This window comes from Salmo trutta, chromosome 8 (assembly GCF_901001165.1).
Source record: "Salmo trutta chromosome 8, fSalTru1.1, whole genome shotgun sequence".
NCBI classification, from domain to species: domain Eukaryota; kingdom Metazoa; phylum Chordata; class Actinopteri; order Salmoniformes; family Salmonidae; genus Salmo; species Salmo trutta.
The window spans coordinates 26,444,459-26,472,112 of NC_042964.1; the positions used below are offsets into that span (position 1 = coordinate 26,444,459).

Below are 27,654 nucleotides of genomic sequence, written 5' to 3' on the forward strand. Positions count from 1 at the left end.
GCATATTGATAATGGGTCAACAACAGAAAGAGAAACACCTCACTGTTTTGTCAATCACTCATATCGATTATCACTTTGAAATCAATAGCGCAAGAGGGGGGAGGTTTGTATTTGTATTTATTATGGATCCCCATTTGATGCTGCCAATGCAGACGCTACTCTTCCTGGGGTCCAGCAAAATGAAGGCAGTTATACAATTTTAAAAACGTCACAATACACACAACAGATTTCGCAACACATTAAGTGTGTGCCTTCAGACCCCTACTCTACTACCACATATCTACAACACAAAATCCATGTGTACGTGTGTATGTGTTAATGTTGTAAATTACTATTGTACAGTGGTTCCTTCTTTAAAAGTTGCATCATACTGCAGCACACCTTGCGTGCTGCTGCAGCATTATGTAGCACATAATTTAATTCTCAGACATTTTTTCTGTTACTGCAAGTTATTGCTAGTTTGACCACCAGAGCACATCTTTGAGAAGCATTTGATAGTATTCCGTATTGGCATTACTAGAGAATTTAAAACCTTGTAATTACAAAAATAGTATATGGGATTGATTAAGAAATTTGGCTTAATTAATTTGATTAATATTATGGTGTTTCTATTCCATGAAAAATGAAAAACCCTCTGGGTTTCCGTTAAGCTGGATCAGAAAATATGGCACTGTACAACGTGACGCTCATAAATTCAGAGCATTGTCAGACTGTCCATTTGTAAATTCAGACCGTGTCGCTGGCGGATAACACACTGGACGTTCGGGTCGATTTGAATGTTCTGGCAGTCAAGCACCCAAGCTTTGACTCGTTCTATTGTCCAGCCTATAGATGGCCAGAGCGAATTTACGAAAGCACCCGATTGTCCATTGAGAACGCACAACGATTATACCATTTAGCTAAGCTAAAAATGACTGGAATAATCAAGTCAATAAATGTTGGGTAGTTAATATACTGGCAAGTTTGATGTATAACTACTAACGTTAGGTAGCTAGCAAACATAGCATATCATTACAGCAGTATCTACTGGTATGTGGTTTGTAAGGACAGCGTAGCTAACAAGTTGTCAGCCAACAGAACATGTACGGTAACTTATTTGAAAAGTCATTACTTTATTACATTGAGTAGCAAGCTACCCCTTGGTCGTTGGTGCAAATCTGGTCTGTGATTGTTTTTTTCCCCCACACCTAGCTCGGCTATGAGACTATTCTTTAGTAAAGGTTGAGCAGTCTATTGTTCAGCTATTAGCCCCCCTCCCCAACTTGGAACAAATTGTTGTTGTTCCCATCTCGTTCCTGTCCCTCTTCCATGCTCTCTCTCATCTGCAGGTATGTTTTGATGTGAGAGAGGAAGCCAGTCCCGTCATCGCCACCTCACCCACTCTTAAGATAGCATTGGGTCCCCAGTTGGCCCGAAGGTTGGTTAGGAGACACCGCAATTGTGATGAAATGAGAATATAGCACTGTAATTAATTAATCATATGCTGTCTGCCGCTGTTCTTACCTCTTTTTCCTTTGTCTTCTACAACTCTCTCCCCACCTTGTCTTTCTTCCTCGTTTTATAATGCACACCATATGTGCATTGAAGTACCGATTGAACTTGCATTATAATTGTAATATTATAAATACATGTATTAATAACACCTGGATAATAAACTTCTTTCAATAAAGCATTTCACATTCTCCACTGGTTGATATTATGCATCTCATTGAAATACTATCCTGTGTCCTCAGATTAATGCAGATGAAGGGAGTTAGATATGCATTGTTTTTTTTATTATATATGAATTACAAATCAGTCATGTTTCTAGTCTATTGCATAGTTACAATGTGTAATCATTGATATCCCAGGAGCGGTAAACACTGTTGAAGTGTATAATTGTAATACATACATGCAGACACAGCATCATTCAAATAATTGGGTTTGATATGACTGAAAAATAATGTCTGAGATTCATACCTGAACCGAACCTTTATTTGCCAAGGAAGAGTACATGATCAGTGAATATATTTAATGTACAGGCTACAATGCGGGAATCTCATGCGTGGTAATAACTACAATACATGTACATAGGACTTGCAACCTTGGCACAAAAAAGTTATTATATTCTACTCTATCCATAGGCTTCATTAATGCCATTCAGACTTGAAGTTGATAGAACAACTATGATAGCTGAGGATCATAGATTAGGTTCTGAGCTAATATTCATACCAACGTTTTAGGGTCCATACACAGATCGGCTACATACTGTAGCTAGCTACACATCCATAGGCATACAGTTATTGTTATCCTCCACTACACAATAAGCAAGTAAATAATTAGCTAGCAGGCAAGCTTACACAATTGTACATTCAATTTGCAGTAAATGCCTTAGCTAGCTAGATTCTTTACTTCCACTGTTTCACAAGACGACAGCCTGGTTTGCTAGTTCTCAGGAGTCCCTAAAACATTAACCACGAATTACAAATTCATTCTCCTAACACTAGCTAGCTGGCTAATGTTAGCTAGTCAGATAAATCGCTATTTAGCAAGTTTCGTAAATTAACTTTGACAAAAAAAAATATGCACAAAAGTTTCTCTACATTAACATATTCCTTGACTCATTATAACTTACATCTGGTTCCAGTGTAATGTTTTGTCAGCCATCTTTGTTGAAGAACGCCACCAGGCATGGGTGGCATGCGTCAAAATTCGTCATTGGAACCACTCGATATGATTGGTCATATATAGTCCTTGGGACTCAAAAGCATAATGAGTGCTCTAACTGCCCCTTGTGGTGATCTGGAGCAATGACGCCATGATGCTGGGTACCTCTAAGTCCCGCGGTGCAAGCTCACAACTTTTAATCTAACCACACTGTCCGATTTCAAAAAGGCTTTACAACGAAAGCAAAACATTAGATTATGTCAGCAGAGTACCCAGCCAGAAATAAGCAGACATCCATTTTTCAAGCTAGCATATAATGTCACATAAACCCAAACCACAGCTAAATGCAGCACTAACCTTTGATGATCTTCATCAGATGACAATCTTAGGACATTATGTTATACAATACATGCATGTCTGTTCAATCAAGTTCATATTTATATCAAAAAACAGCTTTTTACATTAGCAGGTGACTAGCATTCCCACCCAACACTTCCGGGGGAATTTACTAAATTACTCACGATAAACGTTCACAAAAAGCATAACAATTATTTTAAGAATTATAGATACAGAACTCCTCTATGCACTCGATATGTCCGATTTTAAAATAGCTTTTCGGTGAAAGCACATTTTGCAATATTCTAAGTAGATAGCCCGGCATCACAGGGCTAGCTATTTAGACACCCAGCAAGTTTAGCATTCACCAAAGTCAGATTTACTATAAGAAAAATGTTATTACCTTTGCTGTCTTCGTCAGAATGCACTCCCAGGACTTCTACTTCAATAACAAATGTTGGTTTGGTCCCAAATAATCCATAGTTATGTTCAAACAGCGGCGTTTTGTTTGTGCGTTCAAGACACTATCCAAAGGGTAAATAAGGGTTACGAGCATTGCGCATTTCGTGACAAAAAAAAATTCTAAATATTCCATTACCGTACTTCGAAGCATGTCAACCGCTGTTTAAAATACATTTTTATGCCACTTTTCTCATAAAAAAGCAATAATATTCCGACTGGCAAAGCCTGTTTACATTCAACGAGAGAAAAAGTAAAAGCATGCTATCCCCTCATGCACGAGCCTCGTCTAATGGCCGTCTGATAGAGCACTTGCCAAACGAGCTAGTGTGTTTCAGCCTGGGCATTGAATTACGTCATTCAGCTTTTTCCCGGGTTCTGAGAGCCTATGGGAGCCATAGGAAGTGTCACGTTACAGCAAAGATCCTCAGTCTTCAATAAACAGAGGCAAGAAGAACAACCACTTGTCAGACAGGCCACTTCCTGGTTAGAATCTTCTCAGGTTTTTGCCTGCCATATGAGTTCTGTTATACTCACAGACACCATTCAAACAGTTTTAGAAACTTTAGGGTGTTTTCTATCCAAAGCCAATAATTATATGCATATTCTAGTTACTGGGCAGGAGTAGTAACCAGATTAAATCGGGTACGTTTTTTATCTGGCCGTGTAAATACTGCCCCCTATCCCCAACAGGTTAAAGGGGAAACCAGCTGTTCTGAACGATTGTGTGATCTCGCTCCCCGTAGCCGATGAGAGTAACATCTTTAAACAGCTTAACATTTACAAGGGAGAGGTTCTTGTCCTGGCAACACACTGCTAATTCTCTGACCTCCTCTTTGTAGGCTGACTCATTGCCTACCACCATCGTGCCGTCAGCAAACTTGATGCTGTAGGAGTCGTGCGTGGGAATGCGGTCATTGGTTAATAGGGAGTATAGGAGGGGACTAAGCACACACCCCTGAGGGGCCAACCTGTTGAGGGTCAACATGGCGGAGGTGTTGATGCCTACCCTCACCACCTGGGACCAGCCTGTCAAGAAGTCCAGGATCCAGTTGCAGAGGAAGGGGTTCAGACCAAGGATCCCTAGCTTGGTGATGAGCTTTAATGAAGGGGACTAAGGTGTTGAACACTGAGTTGTAGTCTATGAACAGCATTCGCATAGTTATTTCCCCTCTTTTCCAGGTGGGGGAGGGCAGTGTGAAGTGCAATTGAGATCGCCTCATCTGTGGTTCTGTTGGGGTGGTATTCAAATTGGAGTGTGTCTAGGGTGTCTAGGATGATGGTGTTGATGTGTGTCATGACCAGCCTTTAAAAGCACTTTATAACTACAGATGTGAGTGCAGATGTGAGTGATAGTCATTTAGGCAGGTTAGCCTGGAGTTCTTGGGCCCTCCTATTTATTTTTCACATTATTATTTTCACTCTCACGTATCTTTTTCTGTAATCCCTAAAATGGATTTAGAGTAGAGGTTTTCACTGAGATTTGAATTATATTTCAATGATGTTGTAGCAGTGAGATTAACAGTCAATGTAGTCAGGTGACCTTTAAGCATTGCTAAGGATTAGATCTGTTGGACATGAGTCAAAGATTAATGTAATGAACATTATGGAGGGCAGGGAAAGAGTGCGAGAGAGAGATAGTGAGAGACCAAGTGATGTGAGAGTGTGAGCACGAAAGAGTGAGATAGAAAATTAGATTGTGTGGTTTCTGTGTTTGTGTTGATCAGTTGCCACCTATAAAGGAACACGGCGGCTGAGCTGGTATGGCAGTCTTCCAACTACCTCCCACTGTTCAAAGTCTATTCCACAATGATTCAATGTAAATTTTGTTGAAATGACATGGAAACAACGTTGATTCAACCAGTGTGTGCCCAGTATGCTGTCTCCAATATTACGCAGAGAGATCTAGAGGTAGGGATGTCAAATGTTCAGTCTGCTTAAAACTTCTTAGGGATAGGGTCTAGTTTCCTGAATTTCTGCCTGACTGACATGCCCAAAGTAAACTGCCTGTTACTCAGGCCCAGAAGCCAGGATAAGCATATAACTGGTAGCATTGGATGGAAAACACTGAAGTTTCTAAAACTGTTAAAATAATGTCTGAGACTATAACAGAATTGATATGGCAGGCAAAAATCTGAAGAAAATCCAACCAAATTTTTTTGTTGTTGAGCTCCCAGGTTCTTATAATGGGAACCTATTGTTTCTATGTAAATCCGTCTCCCAGATTGTTGACATCTAGTGGAAGCCATAAAAATTGCAGTCTTTATTCAAGGTTTCAGGCTGTTTTTTTGAAAAACAAACAAGTATTTTGAGTTTTTGTGAGAAGAGCACCGGAACAATAGTCTTTCGGCATGCGAGGGAGAGGGCGCGCACTTACTAATTTTCCTTTCCTATTGAACATACTACTTACCGTATTAAATATTATAGTTTATTTACATTTTAGAGATAGGAGGATTAAATAGAAATGTTGTTTCACTTGTTTGGACAAAGTTTAGCGATAGCTTTTTGGACTCCTTTGTCTGCATGTTGAACGAGTGGATTACTGAAATCGATGGCGCCAACTAAATGACCCTATCCCCTCCTCTCTTCTCCAGACCATTTCCGGAGACCTTCTCCCCTACCTCACCTCGCTCATCAACTCATCCTTAACCGCTGGCTACGTCCCTTCCGTCTTCAAGAGAGCGAGAGTTGCACCCCTTCTGAAAAAACCTACACTCGATCCCTCCCATGTCAACAACTACAGACCAGTATCCCTTCTTTCTTTTCTCTCCAAAACTCTTGAACTTGCCGTCCTTGGCCAGCTCTCCTGCTATCTCTCTCAGAATTACCTTCTTGATCCTAATCAGTCAGGTTTCAAGACTGGGCATTCAACTGAGACTGCTCTTCTCTGTGTCACGGAGGCTCTCCGCACTGCTAAAGCTAACTCTCTCTCCTCTGCTCTCATCCTTCTAGACCTATCTGCTGCCTTTGATACTGTGAACCATCAGATCCTCCTCTCCACCCTCTCCGAGTTGGGCATCTCCGGCGCGGCCCACACTTGGATTGCGTCCTACCTGACAGGTCGCTCCTACCAGGTGGCGTGGCGAGAATCTGTCTCCGCACCACGCGCTCTCACCACTGGTGTCCCCCAGGGCTCTGTTCTAGGCCCTCTCCTATTCTCGCTATACACCAAGTCACTTGGCTCTGTCATATCCTCACATGGTCTCTCCTATCATTGCTATGCAGACGACACACAATTAATCTTCTCCTTTCCCCCTTCTGATAACCAGGCGGCGAATCGCATCTTTGCATGTCTGGCAGACATATCAGTGTGGATGACGGATCACCACCTCAAGCTGAACCTCGGCAAGACGGAGCTGCTCTTTCTCCCGGGGAAGGACTGCCCGTTCCATAATCTCGCCATCACGGTTGACAACTCCCTTGTGTCCTCCTCCCAGAGTGCTAAGAACCTTGGCGTGATCCTGGACAACACCCTGTCATTCTCCACTAACATCAAGGCGGTGACCCGATCCTGTAGGTTCATGCTCTACAACATTCGCAGAGTACGACCCTGCCTCACACAGGAAGCGACGCAGGTCCTAATCCAGGCACTTGTCATCTCCCGTCTGGATTACTGCAACTCGCTGTTGGCTGGGCTCCCTGCCTGTGCCATTAAACCCCTACAACTCATCCAGAACGCCGCAGCCCGTCTGGCGTTCAACCTTCCCAAGTTCTCTCACGTCACCCCGCTCCTCCGCTCTCTCCACTGGCTTCCAGTTGAAGCTCGCATCCGCTACAAGACCATGGTGCTTGCCTACGGAGTTGTGAGGGGAACGGCACCTCCATACCTTCAGGCTCTGATCAGGCCCTACACCCAAACAAGGGCACTGCGTTCATCCACCTCTGGCCTGCTGGCCCCCCTACCTCTGAGGAAGCACGGTTCCCGCTCAGCCCAGTCCAAACTGTTCGCTGCTCTGGCACCCCAATGGTGGAACAAGCTCCCTCACGACGCCAGGACAGCGGAGTCAATCACCACCTTCCGGAGACACCTGAAACCCCACCTCTTTAAGGAATACCTGGGATAGGATAAAGTAATCCTTCTAACCCCCCCCCTTAAAAGATTTAGATGCACTATTGTAAAGTGGTTGTTCCACTGGATATCATAAGGTGAATGCACCAATTTGTAAGTCGCTCTGGATAAGAGCGTCTGCTAAATGACTTAAATGTAAATGTAATGTAAATGGACTTTCTTGGATATAAAGAAGGATTTTATCTAACAAAATGACCATTCACGTTGTAGCTGGGACCCTTGGGATTGCAAACAGAGGAAGCTCTTCGAAATTAAGTGATTTATTTCATCGCTATTTGTGATTTAATGAAGTCTGTGCTGCTTGAAAAATACGTTGATCTGGGGCACCGTCAGACAATCACATGGTATGCTTTCGCAGTAAAGCCTTTTTGAAAAATCGGCCAACGCAGGTAGATTAACCTGTCTGGGCTAGGGGGCAGTATTTTCACGGCCGGATGAAAAACGTACCCAATTTAAACAGGTTACTACTCTGGCCCAGAAACTAGAATATGCATATTATTAGTAGATTTTGAAAGAAAACACTCTGAAGTTTCTAAAACAGTTTGAATGGTGTCTGAGTATAACAGAACTCATATGGCAGGCAAAAACCTGAGATTTCTTTGGGGGGCTGTGCGGCCCCCCAAAGAAATGCCACCCCACACCATGACTGACCCACCGCCAAACCGGTCATGCTGGAGGATGTTGCAGGCAGCAGAACGTTCTCCACGGCGTCTCCAGACTCTGTCACATCTGTTACATGTGCTCAGTGTGAACCTGCTTTCATCTGTGAAGAGCACAGGGCGCCAGTGGCGAATTTGCCAATCTTGGTGTTCTCTGGCAAATGCCAAACGTCCTGCACGGTGTTGGGCTGTAAGCACAACCCCCACCTGTGGACGTCGGGCCCTCATACCACCCTCATGGAGTCTGTTTCTGACCATTTGAGCAGACACATGCACATTTGTGGCCTGTTGGAGGTCATTTTGCAGGGCTCTGGCAGTGCTCCTCCTGCTCCTCCTTGCACAAAGGCGGAGGTAGCGGTCCTGCTTCTGGGTTGTTGCCCTCCTACGGCCTCCTCCACGTCTCCTGATGTACTGGCCTGTCTCCTGGTTGCGCCTCCATGCTCTGGACACTACGCTGACAGACACAGCAAACCTTCTTGCCACAGCTCGCATTGATGTGCCATCCTGGATGAGCTGCACTACCTGAGCCACTTGTGTGGGTTGTAGACTCCGTCTCATGCTACCACTAGAGTGAAAGCACCGCCAGCATTCAAAAGTGACCAAAACATCAGCCAGGAAGCATAGGAACTGAGAAGTGGTCTGTGGTCACCACCTGCAGAACCACTCCTTTATTGGGGGTGTCTTGCTAATTGCCTATAATTTCCACCTGTTGTCTATTCCATTTGCACAACAGCATGTGAAATGTATTGTCAATCAGTGTTGCTTCCTAAGTGGACAGTTTGATTTCACAGAAGTGTGATTGACTTGGAGTTACATTGTGTTGTTTAAGTGTTCCCTTTATTTTTTTGAGCAGTGTATTTAAAAAAACCTAATTATACTGTCATTCTTCTTTTTACCCCTTTTTTCGTGATAGCCAATTGGTAGTCTTGTCCCATTGCTGCACTTCTGTATGAACTCGGGAGAGGTGAAGATCGAGAGCCACGCTTCCTCCGAAACACGACCCCACCGAGCCACACTGCTTCTTGACAAAATGCTTGCTTAACCTCGGAAGCATTACATAGTACCCGCAAAACACCAGTCTCAACGTCAACAGTGAAGAGGCGACTCTGGGATGCTGGCCTTCTAGGCAGAGTTTCTCTGTCCAGTGTCTACAAACATTATATCGACCAACATCTGATCTCTCATTTCATGACCATCTAAATGCCATGCTTAAAGAATGTGATCATAAGAATCCTATCTTCATGGGCAATTTCAATATATACTGGGAAAACAAAACTTGCAGGAAAAAAACTCAGATCACAGATTATTTCAACCTGACTCAAATGATACAACTAGAGTAACAGTAACAGTCATCCCAGACTCAAATTGATCTGGTGATTACTAACAGACATCAAATAATTAAGTCCAGTAACTTACTAACTGGCATCTGACCATAATGTTACATTGGTGGTTAGAAAGCTCTTAAAAGAGATTTAACCTCTCTGGGCCAGTGGGACGCTTGCATCCCACCTACTCAACAGCCAGTGGAATCCTGTGGCGCGTTATTCAAATACCTTTGAAATGCTATTACTTCAATTTCTCAAACATATGACTATTTTACACCATTTTAAAGACAAGACTCTCGTTAATCTAACCACACTGTCCGATTTCAAAAAGGCTTTACAACGAAAGCAAAACATTAGATTATGTCAGCAGAGTACCCAGCCAGAAATAATCAGACACCCATTTTTCAAGCTAGCATATAATGTCACATAAACCCAACCGCAGCTAAATGCAGCACTAACCTTTGATGATCTTCATCAGATGACACGCCTAGGACATTATGTTATACAATACATGCATGTTTTGTTCAATCAAGTTCATATTTATATCAAAAAAGAGCTTTTTACATTAGCATGTGACGTTCAGAACTAGCATACCCCCCGCAAACTTCCGGTGAATTTACTAAATTACTCACGATAAACGTTCACAAAAAACATAACAATTATTTTAAGAATTATAGATACAGAACTCCTCTATGCACTCGCTATGTCCGATTTTAAAATAGCTTTTCGGTGAAAGCACATTTTGCAATATTCTAAGTAGATAGCCCGGCATCACAGGGCTAGCTATTTAGACACCCACCAAGTTTAGCCCTCACCAAAGTCAGATTTACGATAAGAAAAATGTTATTACCTTTGCTGTTCTTCGTCAGAATGCACTCCCAGGACATATACTTCAATAACAAATGTTGGTTTGGTTCAAAATAATCCATAGTTATGTTCAAATATCCTCTGTTTTGTTCGTGCGTTCAAGACACTATCCGAAGTGTAAAGAAGGGTGACGCGCCCGACGCGTTTCGTGACAAAAGATTTCGAAATATTCCATTACCGTACTTCGAAGCATGTCAACCGCTGTTTAACCTGTTATGGATAGGGGGCAGTATTTTCACGGCCGGATAAAAAACATACCCGATTTAATCTGATTATTACTCCTGCCCAGAAACTAGAATATGCATATAATTATTAGCTTTGGATAGAAAACACTCCAAAGTTTCTAAAAAACTGTTTGAATGGTGTCTGTGAGTATAACAGAACTCATTTGGCAGGCAAAAACCTGAGAAGATTCTGTACAGGAAGTGCCCTCTCTGACAAGAGCTTGTTCTTCTTGTCTCTGTTTATTGAAGACTGAGGATCTTTGCTGTAACGTGACACTTCCTACGGCTCCCATAGGCTCTCATAGCCCGGGAAAAAGCTGGGCCTGAGTAACAGGCAGTTTACTTTGGGCACGTCATTCATCTGAATTTCCGAATACTGCACCCAGTCACTAAAAAGTTTACTTTTTAGTTAACTGGCCAACATCCGGTGAAATTGCAGAGCGCGGAATTCAAATTACAGTATTATAAATATTTAACTTCAATAAAATCACAAGTGTAATACATCAAAATAAAGCTTAACTTCTTGTTTATCCAGCCACTGTGTCAGATTTCAAAAAGGTGACACTAAAGTCAGAAATAGCGATATAAAAAATGCCTTACCTTTGATGATCTTCTGTTGGCACTCCAAAAGGTCCCTGTTACATCACAAATGGTCATTTTGTTTGATAATGTCCTTCTTTTATATCCATAAAAACTCAGTTTAGCTGGCGCCCTTCAGTCAATAATCCACCCAGTTTCCATCCATCAAAATGCATACAAAATGAATCCCAAATGTTACTAATAAACTTTTCCAAACAAGTCAAACAACATTTACAATCAAACCTTAGGTACCCTAATACATACATAAGACAGAATCGGTATTGTCTTTACCGGAGAAACAACGCGCTCTCTTCAACGCGCTTGGAAACACTACAGCCGAAATGGGAGCCACCTAGAAAAACGACAATTTCTGGCTCATTTTTCCAAAACCCAGCCTGAAAGTCTTTCTAAAGACTGTTGACATCTAGTGGAAGCCCTAGGAACTGCAATCTGGGAGGACTTGGCCTTATAATAAAAGTGATTGCAATTGAAAATAGTGGTAGGCTGAAATTTTCTTTTGGGATGGATTGTCCTCGGGGTTTTGCCTGCCATATCAGTTCTGATATACTCAGACAGAATTTTAACAGAAACTTGTGTTTTCTATGCAAATCTACCAATTATATGCATATCCTAGCTTCTGGGCCTGAGTAACAGGCAGTTTACTTTGGGCACGCTTTTCATCCGGACGTCAAAATACTGCCCCCCACCCAAGAGAGGTTAAACAACATAATTTATTTAGTCTGTATAGCTTTAAGCAGTATGTAGATGCAAGCCTTATCTTTAAGATCCTTCGTGATCTTGCCCCTAAACCCCTATGCCGGCATATCATGCTCAAAGAAAGCACCTCCAGGATAACAAGGGCAGTAACTAGAGGGGATTGCGTTGTCCCCTCGACACAGTGTAAAAAAAAATAATAATAATAAAATATATATATATATATATATATAAAAATGCAACAAAAAAATATATATATATATATAAAAATATATAAAAAAAAATATGTACAAAAATAAAATATATAAATATAAAAAAAAAAGAAAATATATATAACAACAAAATAAATAAAATATAGAAATATATATACATACATACATACATGCATGCATGTATGTATATAAAAATATAATAATATAAAAATAACCATTTATTAAAAAAAAAAAAATCGGCCCATCGTCCTTCTCTGTTAGAGCTACAATATACTGGAATGCAATGCACATGGACTTGAGAAGCTGCACTGATTATTTTACTTTTATTTTTGAATTGAAAACATGTCTAAAATCTATCCAAACCTGTACACGAATTATCTGTGGTTTTGTGATTTTCTTTCAAGTACAATGACATTTCGAGTGACCCCAAACATTTGAACGGTAGTGTATATACAGTGGCAAGAAAAAGTATGTGAATTACCTGGATTTCTGCATAAGTTAGTTATAAAATTGGATCTGATCTTCATCTTAGTCATAACAATAGACAAACAGTGTGCTTAAACTAATAACACACAAATTGTGTTTTTCTTGTCTATATTGAGTACATCATTTAAACATTCACAGTGTAGGTTGGAAAAAGTATGTGAACCCCTAGACTAATGACTTCTCCAAAGGCTAATTGGAGTCAGCTAACCTGGAGTCCAATCAATGAGATGAGATTGGAGATGTTGGTTAGAGCTGCCCTGCCCAACAAAAACTCAAAATTTGAGTTTGCTATTCACAAGAAGCATTGCCTGATGTGAACCATGCCTCGAACAAACAAGATCTCAGTAGACCTAAGATTAAGAATTGTTTACTTGCATGAAGCTGGAAAGGGTTACAAAAGTATCTCTAAAAACCTTCATGTTCATCAGTCCATGGTAGGACAAATGGTCTATAAAATGGAGAAAGTTCAGCACTATTGCTACTCTCCCTAGGTGTGGCCATCCTGCAAAGATGACTGCAAGAGCACAGCGCAGAATGCTCAATGGCGGTTAAGAAGAATCCTGGAGTGTCAGCTAAAGATTTACAGAAATCTCTGGAACATGGTAACATCTGACGAGTCTACGATACGTAAAATATTAAGCAAGAATTGTGTTCATGGGAGGACACCACAGAAGAAGCCACTGCTGTCCAAAAAAAAAACATTGCTGCACGTCTGAAGTTTGCAAAAGAGCACCTGGATGTTCCACAGCGCTTATAGTAACATATTCTGCAGACAGATGAAACAGCAGCTGAGTTGTTTGGAAGGAACATAACGCTATGTGTGGAGAAAAAAAAGGCACAGCACAGCACACCAACATCAAACCTCATCCCAACTGTAAAGTATGGTGAGGGAGCGTCATGGTTTGGGGCTGCTTTGCTGCCTCAGGTCCTGAACAGCTTCCTATCGTCGACGGAAAAATGTATTCCCAAGTGTATGAAGACACTTTGCAGGAGAATGTTAGGCTGTCTACTAATTGAAGCTCAGAAGTTGGGTGATGCAACAGGACAACGACCCAAAACACCGAATTAAATCAACAAAGAACGGCTTCAAAAGAAGAAAATACGCCTTCTGGAGTAGCCCAGTCAGAGTCCTGAACTCAACCCGATTTAAAATGCTGTGGCATGACCTCGAGAGCAGTTCACACCAGACATCCTAAGAATATTGCTTAACTGAAACAGTTTTGTAAATATGGTTCAAAATTACTCCTAACCGTTGTGCAGGTCTGACCCACAACTACAGAAAACGTTTGGTTGAGGTTATTGCTGCCAAAGGAGGATCAACCAGTTATTAAATGCAAGGGTTCGCATACTTTTTCCACCCTACACTGAATGTTTACACGGCGTGTTCAATAAAGACATGAAAATGTATAATTGTGTGTGTGTTATTAGCTTAAGCAGACTGTTTGTCTAGTTTTGTGACATAGATGAAGATCAGATCAAATGTTATGGCCAATTTATGCAGAAATCCTAGAAATTCCAAAGGGTTCACATACTTTTCTTGCCACTGTACACACGCGCGCACACACACACACCTACAGGGGTCCTAAAATTCAAATAGCTAAATATTCTCTTGGTATGACCATCTTAAAACAATTCAATAACAGGTTATAACAATGTTGACACTACAGCAATGATCTGAAAGTGTGTTAGCCTCTTTTCGAATCAGAGAATTACATTCTTATACTCTCGTCTCTAACATGTAGGCTCAGCATTTCCAAACAGTCCCATTACAAGTCAGAATGTTGAATATACTTAATTTCAATTTACTTTACCTGTTGCCTGACGATTTTGTTCCTATAACGGAGAATCTGAGACAAAATATCCACATGAAAGTGCTCTCAACCCAACCATCAGTACTCAACCCAACAAACACTTTCACAATATGGCTAAGCCTAACCCAACCACAGACTGAACGTTGTCCCATGCAATCAACTGGCAAATTTCACAAACTCTTCCAGCTGATTGCGAAGAACTTGCGTCGGTCAACTACGTTTGGTTACATTAGACTATTGTTTACACATTGTGCAAGCATCACGTGCAATCCCGGTGACTCAAGAAACACTTTCCTGTGGATACCCAATCTCTCTCTCCTAGCGTCAAAAGGAGCAACAGCAAGGACAACTGGTAAAGTAAGTCTAAATATAATTTTAATCAACATGCTGCTTTGTAGAGACTCTTGCATCTTTTTTAGGCAGACTTCTTTCAAACCGAATAGCCATGGAGTAACCATGGTAATATTGATGTTTCGGCAAATATAGGGTGTGTTTCTCATGGTCTGGTGGCCAGACGGAAGGAACATGACAGCCCACTTGAAGTTTTCCAAAAGGCACCTAAAGGACTCTGACCATGAGAAACAATATTCTCTAGTCAACCCTCAGCACACTGCCAAGACAATGCAGAAGTGGCTTCGGGACAGGTCTCCGAATGTCCTTGAGTGGCCCAGCCAGAGCCTGGACTTGAACCAATTCTAACATCCCTGGAGAGACCTGAAAATAGGTGTATAGCGATGCTCCCAATCCAACCGGAGAGCTTGAGAGGATCTGCAGGAAATGGGAGAAACGACCCCAAATACAGGTTTGCCAAGCTTGTAGCATCATACCCAAGAAGACTCAAGGCTGTAATCGCTGCCAGAGTAAAGGGTCTGAATACTTATGTAAATGTATTTTTTTTATAAATTAGCAAACATTTCTAAACCTGTTTTTGCGTGGTCATTATGTGTTAGTGTGTGGATTGATGAGGGGAAAACTATTTAAATCAATTTTAGAATAAAGCTAATGTAACAAAGTGGAAAAAGTCAAGGGGTCTGAATACTTTCTAAATGCCCTGTATATACATATAATTGTCTGAAATGCTACATAAGGGTTAATCAACGAGGGGCTGTGAGTTCTTTGTAAAATAATGAATGACGTGGAAGGTGCATGTGCTCCGAGACGTGCTAGCAGAGTGGAACTGAACATCCACAGAGTTGCATTATTTTCCAAAGAATGCATAGTCCTGAGTTGATTATCCCTTTTCTACCATGGCTGTAATTTAAAACATTTTCCACTAGAAATGTGTTAATTTCCTGGTAGAAATGTGTTCAACAGCCACTGAAGTAGCTAGCAAGTTCATTCCACAGCTACAGTAGTTGCCGTGGTAACCAAACTTGCTAGTTTAGCTAACCAAACTATCTGTCCTAGCTTGTTATTATGAAAATCGAATTCAGCAATTCCAATGCTGTTTTCAATTGGACTTTTGTTTTCAAATGCAGCTCAAACAAAACATGTCAAATTAACTAAAGCCATTGAAGTTTACTGTGCAAATATACAGTGTAATTTAAGTAATAATGTCCAAGGGGGTGTGGTATATGGCCAATATACCACAGCTAAGGGCTGTTCTTAGTCACAGTAATTACAGCAGTAAAAATAAATGTTTTGTCATACCCATGGTATAAGGTCTGAAATAACACGTCTTTGCCAATCAGCTTTCAGGGCTTGAACCACCAAGTTGATAAAGGGAATTATAAACTGGGAGCCCTGAATGCTGATTGGCTGACAGTCGTGGTATATCAGACCATATACCACGGGAATGACAAGACATTTATTTTTACTGGTCTAATTACATTGTTAACCAGTTAATAATAGCAATGGGGCACCTCGGGTTTGTGGTGTCTGCGTAAGAACAGCCCTTAGCAGTGGTATATTGGCCATATGTCACACCCCCTCGTGCTTTATTGCTTAAATAATCCACACTCTAGAATGCCCTTCAAGCAAATCATAAAGGAATATTCAACAATGCCATGGCATACACAGCTATCATATTCTTTGCGTAATTGCCACATTGTTTAGCTCGTATTGGCGGTTTAAATTAAATGTGAAAGGGGTGGATCAAGGTCCATTCACATTTTCATTTCAAACCAATCAGGACGAGCTATGAATTAAATGGCAATTACGCACATAATAGGAGACAGATGTGTCGCATTTGACATTGGAATTCTATGCATACTTTTAACTTTGCTTAATCTTCCTGTCCTAACGGAGGATATCATTAACAAAACTGCCAGACTGTTAGACTATTTTAGTCAGTTTACTTAGCCTGTAATAAAATAAACACATCTGAGATTTAATTCCACTAATTGTGGCAAACCAGCTGTAAGTGTTGATTCCAAATGCCATCAACGGATTGTGAAAATATCAAACATTACCATTTCGCCTAATACATATAACTTTATGCATGTATAAATTGTTACACTTACACAAGGTGATCCTTTATCTCAATCCGTGCCATTTTAAACGTCCTCTTTCTTCGGTTGCATTCCTCTTGTCATTTGTCAGTTAGTCTTCATGTCCTTAGTTGATTCGGAACTCAATTTCCTCCTCGAAGCGCGCGACGCGTTCCCCTCTGTCCTGTCTCAAACCTAGACTGAATATAGGCAGAAATTGAATCTGTGTCTGGTAAAAGCACTCTCCTCTGCAGCCACCAGTAGGTTATGCATGTCACACACTGACCGAGACTCAGCAGCACAGCAGACCCTGTAGGGTTTGTGGTTATAGTGCTACGGCAGTGGCATACGTCCAATTCGCGCGCTAGAGCGAGACCGTCTGTTGGACATCTACCCCGGAATCTTTTTCTTGTGAATTAAAACCGACACTTTTTTATCCAACGAATAAAAGATGTCCTTCGGTTAACGACCAGACGTTTACTGGGAATAGAGAGGAGAAAACAGATCTCCGTGCCAGCCTTATTTCACCCTGGTTAGTGTCTGGAGCGGAGAGACGTCGTGCGCTTTGCCAACCACGAGTTGAATTCCCGCCTTGTCCTGTTGTATGGGTCCCATGTGCTGACAATCATGAGGTATTTTGCGGTTCCAGAACATAGCCTGCGTTTCAAACTCAAAAGACTTACCCTTGCCTTAAGCCTTCCCTGTAGCTCAGTTGGTAGAGCATGGTGTTTGCAACGCCAGGGTTGTGGGTTCGATTCCCACGGGGGCCAGCACAGAAAAAAATACAATTATGAAATGTTTGAAATTGTATGAAATGTATGCATTCACTACTGTAAGTCGCTCTGGATAAGAGCGTCTACTAAAATGTAAAAAATGGGGGCATGGCCATCTTCAATTAGCCAAGCAAGGGAAGTTAGCAACGTAAGCCCCTCAGCCCCCTTTTAATTGCAAGTGCACAATTATGTTCACTTCAAGGCCTGAAACGCCCCATAATTCAATTCCTGATGATGAGCCTGCCTGCCGTCCGGTACCGTTGCCCCACCTCTGGTTTACTGACCCCTGCCTGCCTTGACCTGTCTATTGCCTGCCCCTGTTGGATGATTAAACCATCGTTAATTTGACACTGTCTGCATCTGGGTCTTACCTTCATACATGATACAAATGAGGGAGAGCTTTTTATGTGTTTCTCTGAGTGGAGTAAAGGTGATCTAGAATTGTTTTCCCTCTGTTTGCACAGGTGATATGCTGGTAGAAATGAGGTAAAACGGTTCAGTTTTCCTGCATTAAAGTCACCGGCCACTAGGAGCGCTGTCTCTGGATGAACATTTTCTTGTTTGCTTATGGCCCTGTACAGCTTGTCCGGATCGATGAGCCTAATGTATGCTGGCAACAATAAGAAAGCAGCCTACACAATAAATTACTTGTAATATTGGTAGTAACCATCTGGATGTCTTCGTGATACAGTCTACTGCTCAATGGGGAGAGTTTGCGCTGCAAGCCAGTTTCCACTAGTTAGCACAAATATAAAGTAAAACTTTGCTAAATCATAATGATTCATGATTTTTTATTTATTTAAGGTTAGGGTTAAGATTAGATTTAAAATCACATTTTAATAAGATAAATTGTATAAATAAGCAGTGTTTATGAGTTGTGGCTGTGGTGACTAGTGCCGACCCTGCAAATGTAGTAGAGTGATGTTGTTCCCCTAGATTATGCACCAAGTTGCACGCAAGGACAGTTCAAGTAGGCCAGGTCAAGAGGGGATGTTAATAAGTTAATAACAATAATAATAATTCAATGTGTTTTCTTTATTTAATTACAGCAGCATAGTTAATGTTATTTTTCAGTGTACAAACATTTTTTTGATATCTATATTGTAAATACACCTAATTGTAAAAGTTTGTATATTTTGGTTAGGTCCATCGCGGGTTATCCGTACTTACGTACCCTTATCGTTCTCTTTTGCCGGACCTTCAGCTAGCAAGGTATGTTGTCCTTGCCGCCGTAATTTGGCAATATAAAACTGTGGTAAAGTTACATAAAGTGCTGTTACGCAATTATAGGTTTTGTTACAATGTGAACAATTATAAAGATTTATGTTAACAACTTTCACCAAGCTCGCTAATTAGGGTACCTATTGTAACTCGGGAGTATTTGGGACCGTGTTTGAGTGAGTTGCTATGTGCTCACGCAGGTGCCCGAGAGCTGTGACTGCACCGAGGGCTAACATATTGTGTGTTGTCTCTTCGTGTGCAGGTATGTCTTTATTTTGTTTCCGAATATGTTGTATATCATTTTAATTGTATTGTATAGTGTGCTGTTGGGCACTGAATGTATGTATGCAGTTCCCGCTCTTTTGCCGGACCTTCAGCTAGCAAGGTGCCCGAGAGCTGTGACTGCACCGAGGGCTAACATATTGTGTGTTGTCTCTTCGTGTGCAGGACCATAATTCCAGTTGTGGCAGTGTCCTAATTAAAAGTACACAACGCAGAACGAACCACGCTACACAAACCGCTCACACTTGCCGAGGACTGTTTTCATGCAGTAAGAAGAAGGAAGTAGCTAGAGTGTACCCAATATCAGGCAAGGATGACGGCTTAAGCACATTTATTGTAGTGATTTTCCCCGGAAATGTAGCCTACAACTACGGCATTAATAAATAGAAAATAATGGAGTTTTGGCCTGCCTGGTGACAGGCAGTAAATTTGTTAATAGACCAAAAAGAAAGAGTTCCAAACCTCTCTGCCAATAACAGCTTGTTTTCAGTTTTCCCCTCTCCACCTAGCAAAATTTTAGCTTGAGAAATTGCTGTTTGCTAAGAAGCAATTTTTTTCTTCTTTTTGACCATCTTAATTGAATGTTACTTAATTGTACCCCAGAAATGATTTGATATTTAGATAAAAATGGCTGCATTGGACCTAATAATTGAGACTCAGTGAATGAATGTGTTTGGCATGGGATAAAGAACGATCTACTACCCAAGGCCAAGGGGTATTGATGTTCCTGAAAAGGTTAGTCAGACAGTTTGTAAGTGCAGTAATATTTGTTGGCATATTATTTTATTTACACTGCTGGTCATTATTCACAAATGTTTGTGGAACAAATTAAACTGTCTTAAAAGTAAAAAATGTACAGATTCCACCACAGAGCAGTCTACACAGACAATACGCAGCAGATTGAGTGCTCATATTTACTTTTAATTTGTAAAGTGAACACGAAAAAACAATGAACAACAGTACGACAGTTTCGCAGGCTATACACAGCAGTGCAAAAACAATCTCCCACAAAGGGACAGGTGGAAAACAGGCTCCCTAAGTATGACTCTCAATCAGAAACAACGATGTACAGCTGTTCCTGATTGAGAGCCACACCAGGCCAACAAAGAAATACACAACATAGAAACCCTAGAATACAAAACAAGAACATAAACCAAAAACCCCGGAACACATAAATCCAGCACCCCTCTACATACACACACACCCCGAACCATATAAAACAAATACCCCTCTACCTAAATACATAGCCCAAACCACATGAAACAAACACCCCCTGCCAAAACACCCCCTGCCAAAACTGACCAAACTATAATAACAAATAACCCCTATTACTGGTCAGGACGTGACAGGTATATCATACACTGCATTTTTAGGAACAATGGGAAAGTAATTCTGCTTAGAAAACTGATCAACTTGTAAACTCACTTTTGAGAAAATCACCTTTGAATGTTTTGCTATCTAGTGAAGAGATCTCCTTTGTCTACACCCATTCAACATTGTTCACACCCTAAGCTTTAGCCCCACCCATCTTGTTTTGCTCTCGAAGTGCACCCTTGACGCTTTGGCCGATGATTTGTTTACCTCTGGATAACATGAAAACAGCCTAACCAGCTCTTCTGGCAACAATTTCATTATGCTTTTTTGCAGACTTTTACTAACACCGGCCATATTCAACAGGCATTGTACACATGTTACATAATGTTAGCTAACGAGCCAGCCAGCCAACGTTAGCTAGTTAAACAATAAACAGTGCCAGCATTGCCACAGTGCTGGGAGCTAACAAACGATGTTCAATGTTAGCTAGCAAACATTAGGCTCTAACTAGAACAGCACACGGTGCTAGGAAACTAATAATAATGTCAGCTAGGGAGCCAGCCAGCTAACATTAGCTAGCTAGCTAACAGTACACTTTAGCTTGAAATGAAACCGCTTTCTGTCAAAATTAGAAAACGTGAAATATCTGAAAATATCTGAAAATGTAGCTACCTATCTTACATGGCTGTATACGTCATCATGCACGGTTGCCCTTAGTTTGAAGATGTAATCCGGAGACAGGTGTTTCCTCCATCTCTGAGCTATTATACTCTAATTCCACCTGTCAGGAATGCCATGCCACGGTTGCCCTTAGTTTGAAGATGTAATCCGGAGACAGGTGTTTCCTCCATCTCTTAGCTATTATATTATATTATACTCCACTGATTTCAAAACTTGATCCTCCAGAAAGTGGAGAGCCACACTTATGCAGCTTAACTACACAATACATTTGTTTTAAAGCCGCGTTTGACAGGATTATCAACACAGACTGACGAGCTTCTATTGCAGACCAATCCGAACTCCTCTCTCAGCATGTCCAGCCCGCTCATTAACTCAGCCAATCATGGCTAGTGGGAGGGTTGCTAACTTTTTCTGTGGCTTAACCAACAAGGCTCATAATTTAACAATTTTATTTGTATTTACAGATGGCATACACATTTGTTATTAAGGCACATGAAAGTTCACATGTTCAAGAAGGCATTTCTGGCAAAACGTTCAAACGGCACTCCTGTGAAGTCGGGACTTGCGACATACGCCTTCCACGAGGATTCAGGTGGCATCATTGGGACAGCGCACAGATGATTTCTGTGAGCGCTGGTGTGCCATCCTGAACAAATGCTCTATTGATTTAATGACATTAATTGTTCACCAGTTGAAAAAGGATTTTATTGAAATGGATAACATGATTGAAGAGAAATGCACAGCCCTGCAAGGAGCTGTTAATGATGATGGCATATTCAATGAACTGATGAAAACTAACCAAGCGCTCCAGGATAAGTTGTCTACAGAAATAAAGGAACTTAAAATCAAGATATTCAACCAAGACAAAAAAGACAAAGTCTACTTCTGGAGAAACCCTGACAAGAGGTCCTGCTCCTCCTCTCCGTGACAGATGCAGGAGGGATGCCGCTTACTTCTATCCACACCAGTATGACCAATGCTCTACAACCAGCGCCTCAGCTGCTTCCAGTGCCAGTTTTTTATCCAACGAGACTGGGTCGATGGAAGGGCGGAGGTGGCCGCGGGCACGCGCACCGATGAGATGCCGCACCCGATGGGGTAAGAAGAAACGACTACCAGAGGCAGAGGGGACCGTTCACATGGTTCCAGAACCCACGGGACTGAGTGTTTTTAATTTATCAAGCAAGATATTGAGCCCTGCCCATGTCTCCTTGCTTAATAAAGGGTTATCTTTTATGCCTACAACTCAGTGCAGCGATTTTGATGTTAAGATAGACATGTTTAAGTTTTTTAGAAACATCCGTTTAAAGGAATAGCTTTAGCTCCCCTAATCGTGATATTTATACTGAACATGTAGGTTGCTCACCTGCACATACTCCAACTCCTTTTAGAAGTAAGAGTTATTTTGTATTTCCAGTCAATCGCAATCACTCTATTGAGACATATTGCAGACTTGTTGAAAAAGATGTTATTCATCTCCTTAAGAACAAACAGGAGTACATATCTTTCCATAATTTACCAAAGGATGAAAAACAAGCTTTGCTTGATTTACAATCCGATATGTCAGTCCTTACCCTCCCTGCTGATAAGGCTGGGTCGGTTGTACTCATGAATAGGACAGTTTATGTAAATGAGTGTCATAGACAACTGTTTGACAACATCTTTTATAAGAAACTCAGAAGCGACCCCACTGCCCAATTTCAGAACATGATCTTTACTGTCCTAGATGGTTATTTAAGTTCTGGTCAGATAACCAAAAAATAACACGACTTTTTAGCTATTCAACACCCTAAAATTGCCACGTTCTATACTTTGCCGAAATTACACAAGAATGTTACAAAACCTCCAGGGCGCCCTATTGTAGCGGGCATTGATGCAGTAACTGCCCCTCTATCGACTTTTGTTGACTTTTTTATTAGACCACTTGCAGAACAACTCCCCTCCTTTGTAAAGGACACCAGCAGTATGATCTCTATTATTGAATCTCTTGATCCTCTCCCTAAAAATACTTTGTTAGTTACTTTTGATGTTGAGTCATTATACACAAATATTCCACACGAGGGCGGTATTGAAGCTATGGAACATTTTCTTGTGCAACGTGACCCTAATGAACTACCTTCCAGTGCATGCATTATAATATTGGCTGAAGTAGTACACACACAACTACTTCATGGATCTAAATGATTTCTTTATTCAGACGAAGGGTACTGCTATGGGATCCCCCATAGCTCCTAACTATGCTGATGTGTATGTGGGTTACATGGAGACAGTGTATTTTCAATCCTCTCAAAAATGTTTTCTTGCCTAACATCATTATTTGGAAACGGTATATTGATGATATTTTTGTTCTATGGAGGGGTGATGCAAAACAGCTCCAGGCGTTCCATGCTTTTCTTAACTCCTGTTCTGATCATCTGAGATTTACTATGCAATCTGATACACGTCAAATCAGTTTTCTTGATCTTCTGATCTTGTGTGAAGATAATGTTCTATACACTGATCTTTACAGGAAACCTACTGATCGTAACAGTTTGTTGAGGGCTGATAGTTGTCACCCACTTCCCTTGAAAAACAGTTTGCCCTACAGCCAATTCTGTCGAATCAAAATAATTTGTAAAAAAACAATCAGATTTCGACAGAAATATGGCTGAGACGCAAAGAAAATTCAAGGAGAGGAGGTACAAAAATGGTCAGATTAATACTGCCATTGAGAAAATTCAAAACAAAATGAGACATGACCTTTTTCAAGGTCAGTCTCGCAAAAAGAAGCATTCTTGCATTCTAACTACCCGCTATTCAAAGTGGTCTGAACAAATTAAGGGAATCGTTCACAAACATTGGCCAATGATAGTATCGATAATGTGTTTTCAGACCTTCCCTTAGTCGTATTCTCGCGGGGCAGAAACCTCAGAGATCATTTGGTAAACTCTGATTTATCACCCTAAGATATCCCTGCACAACGTGTATTTGCGCCCCTATTGGATGGAAACTACAAGTGTAATGGCTGTGCTCAATGCAATGGCACTTATAAATGTAGATCATTCAAACACCCCCAAACAGGGAAACAGATCCCAATGAAAGGTGTTATCACTTGCTCCACTAAGGCAATTATTTATCTTATAACTTGTCCTTGTGGTAAAAATTATGTGGGTAAAACAAAGCGTGAATTAAAAGTACGTATCTCGGAGCATCGTAGCACCATTAGGTGCAGAAACTCAACTTACCCAGTTGTGGCCCACTTTTTGGAATCAAACCCCTCGATTTCGTCTCTACGTTATATTGGCATCGAACATTTCACCCTCCTTAGCAGAGGGGGTGACCTCGACAATTTATTGTTAAAACGAGAGGCTGCCTGGATCTTTAATTTAAAGATCCTTGCTCCCTTCGGTCTCAACGTAGACTTTGATCTGAAGCCATTCTTTTGATTACCATAATTTCCGGACTATTAAGCGCACCTGAATATAAGCCGCACCCACTGAATTTAAAAACAATTATTATTTTGAACATAAATAAGCCGCACATGTCTATAAGCCGCAGGTGCCTACCGGTACATTGAAACAAATTAACTCTACACAGGCTTTAACGAAACACGGCTTGTAACAAAAATAAATAGGCTTTAACGAAACACGGCTTGTAATAAAAACAAAAATTTGTTGCAGTAAACAGTAACCTACCAAGAAAGTCATTGCTCCAGACCAAGCTCCCGTGCAGCAGCCAGATCAATCGCCTTCAACTTGAAAGCTGCATCATATGCATTTCTCCGTGTCTTTGCCATGATGAGGGTGACAAAATGACTACCGTAATCAGAATGATGGGAAGTTTGAGCGTGCTCGATTTAATCTAAACAGTAAACAAAAAAGTTGTTTGACCTTAACCCGTTCGGCAATTTCATTGGTCTAATGAAAGCTTCATGCCGCCAAAAAACTGAGCACGTCACAGAATGTGTTTTTTTGAGAAAAAAAAAATTGAAAGCGGGAAAAATCCATATATTAGCCGCGTCATTGTTTAAGCCGCGAGGTTCAAAGCGTGGTAAAAAAGTTGCGGCTTATAGTCTGGAATTTACGGTATTGTGATTTTGCTATTGTAAATGTTTGTAGGCTTATGTAGCCAAATTGTATCTATGATCGTACGCTATCCATTTATGTTTTTTGTATGCTATTTTTATATATGAGAATTAACCAAATATCAGGCCACACCCGCCCATGATTACAGACACCTGTGTGTGTCTTTTGACACTATATAAATGAGTCACCCTGCAGTGTTTGTCATTATACCCTGATGAAGACAGCTTGTCTGTCGAAACGTTGGCATAACATTTTTGCATCTGAGCTCATAGAGTGTGCGGCTCTCCTTTATTTTTTTAAGTGTTCCACTCCGCTAGCCAGCACCTCGCCTAAATAGGTGTGCGTTTTTTTCGCGTCAAGATGCCATTTCTGCCAAAAAACGCATTTTGATGAAATAATATTTTTTTTAACGTTCAAACGGCTCTACTGTGAAGTCAGGACTTGCGACATACGCCTAGTTTCCTGAACATATGAGCACATCCGTCCAACCTTAACAGATGCCTAATACAGAAAGAGAGAATTTATGGATTCTAGTAACACCATAACTTTCACAAATACAGAGACAGGTACAGGCATGATGGCGTCAGTCTTTTTTGACTATCTAATGACACCTACTGATATGGACTAGTAATGCAGGTTTGGTGAGAATAGAGTGCAATATAATTCAATAAAATCAACTTCATTAAAAGGGAGATATTTTTATGAAAATGTTGAAAGTAGTTTATTTAATGATTGATTGCCAGTGAACCAACCTCTGTTGGGCCAAATGGAGACCAGGAAATCAACACAAGGTTAGTGGTTTTATGATTTACACATAAAAAAGTCTACTGTGTATAGTGTTAAATGTAACCCTGCCTTGTTACAAGGTCTACAGTGTATATTATTACATGTAATCCTGCCTTACATAAAGCTTCCAGAAAGTACAATTGCAGAAGATCACTTTAATCAGATTAACAAATAATAGGTTTTATGACATAAAATTAAGACTTTGCTACATTGAAACGGTCTCTTTTTTATTTTTCAAAGTCCACTGCTTAACATTGTGTGTGTATAGAGTGAAATTAATATTTAAAGACATTGTAACCATTCTTTGCATAACACTCAGCCTTGCTATATTAGTTCAGTAAACTACAGAGTATGTTGTCCATTGAAGTTGTTGTCTCTGGATCTTTTGATATCAGATTCAGAATGATAACAAGGTTTGTGGTATTTTGAAAGGGTTTGATCCACCTTAGGCCAGGAATGTTTCCAATTCAAATGACCAGACAAGGAAAAACCACAGCCCAATAGTCATAGCACAGATGAAAAGGGAAGCTATCTATATTAATAATGTTTTGTTATAGCCAACGAATAGGACAAAGAGTTTTGCCTGACCAGGTCATGCAATCAGGAAAAACTCCAGGCCCCAGAAAAGATGCAAATAAATTTTGCTATACCAGTTTTGAACCTGTGGTGCCTCTGCCCTGCGAGGCGCAGGCAACAACAGCAGCAGGTGGCTCAACCGTAGCAACCCAGGGTGTCAAAAACAATTTTGAAATTTGATGTTTGGAGCACCTTCAAAATCTGACGTTTGGAGAAAGTGGGCAAACCTCTGAAGTCAAATTGGTCAAACCATGAGATGTTGTTGTGATTGATGCTTTTACATGGGGTCATGCCATGTTTCTGTCTATAATGCTTATAATGATAATTATAATACAATTGTACCAATATTATATAGTACTATTGATGTGTAATTAATTATATAATGTATTGTGTCAATTCTACGCAATGCAAAAACAGGATTGCATCCCAAATGGCACCCTATCCCCTTCATAGTGCACACATTTTGACCATGGCCCATAGAAAGGAATGCACTGTGCAGCAAATAGAGTGCCATTTGAGATGCAACACCAGAACTCTTCACACTAAAAGCTAATGACTTTGATACAGTGCATCTGTAATAAATTATAGTGCAATACAATACACCAGTCTTTCTGGTATAGTTCATGTAGTCCGAATTTTACATTTTAGCCTATTGAGACATTGATCCGAAGCAATGGTTACGTGCACACACACACTCTCACACAGACACACACACACACACACAGCCTTTCAAAGCATTTCTGTCACGCCCTGACCTGAGAGAGCCTTTTTATGTCTCTATTTAGGTTTGGTCAGGGTGTGATTTGGGTGGGCATTCTATGTCTGTATTTCTATGTTGGGGATTGCTTTGTTTCGGCCGGGTATGGCTCCCAATCAGGAACAGCTGTACATCGTTATTGCTGATTGGGAGTCATACTTAGGCAGCATGTTTTTCCTTTGGGTTTTGTGGGTAGATATTTTCTGTTTAGTGTGTTAGGGTACCTGACAGGACTGTTTGGCTGTCGTCTGTTTTTCTTTGTGAAGTGCCTTTTCCATCTAAAATAAAAGATGAACAAATTCCACGCTGCACCTTGGTCTACTACTTCAGACAGCCGTTACAATTTCATGGCTACAGATGAGTGCTACAGGGCAGTAGTCATTT

The 27,654-nt window shown here is 40.9% G+C and overlaps 1 protein-coding gene across 3 annotated transcripts in view; it reads right to left on the bottom strand.

The window, feature by feature from the left end:
• The window catches only part of htr2cl1 (5-hydroxytryptamine (serotonin) receptor 2C, G protein-coupled-like 1), a 198,924-nt gene extending 181,387 nt beyond the window's left edge, over window positions 1–17,537 (bottom strand). For all 3 annotated transcript variants that reach the window (XM_029760675.1, XM_029760674.1, XM_029760673.1), the window contains exon 1: window positions 16,850–17,537. The gene's annotated coding sequence lies outside the window, so the exon portion shown is untranslated. The remainder of the gene's footprint in view (window positions 1–16,849) is intronic.
• Window positions 17,538–27,654: the final 10,117 nt, after the last annotated feature.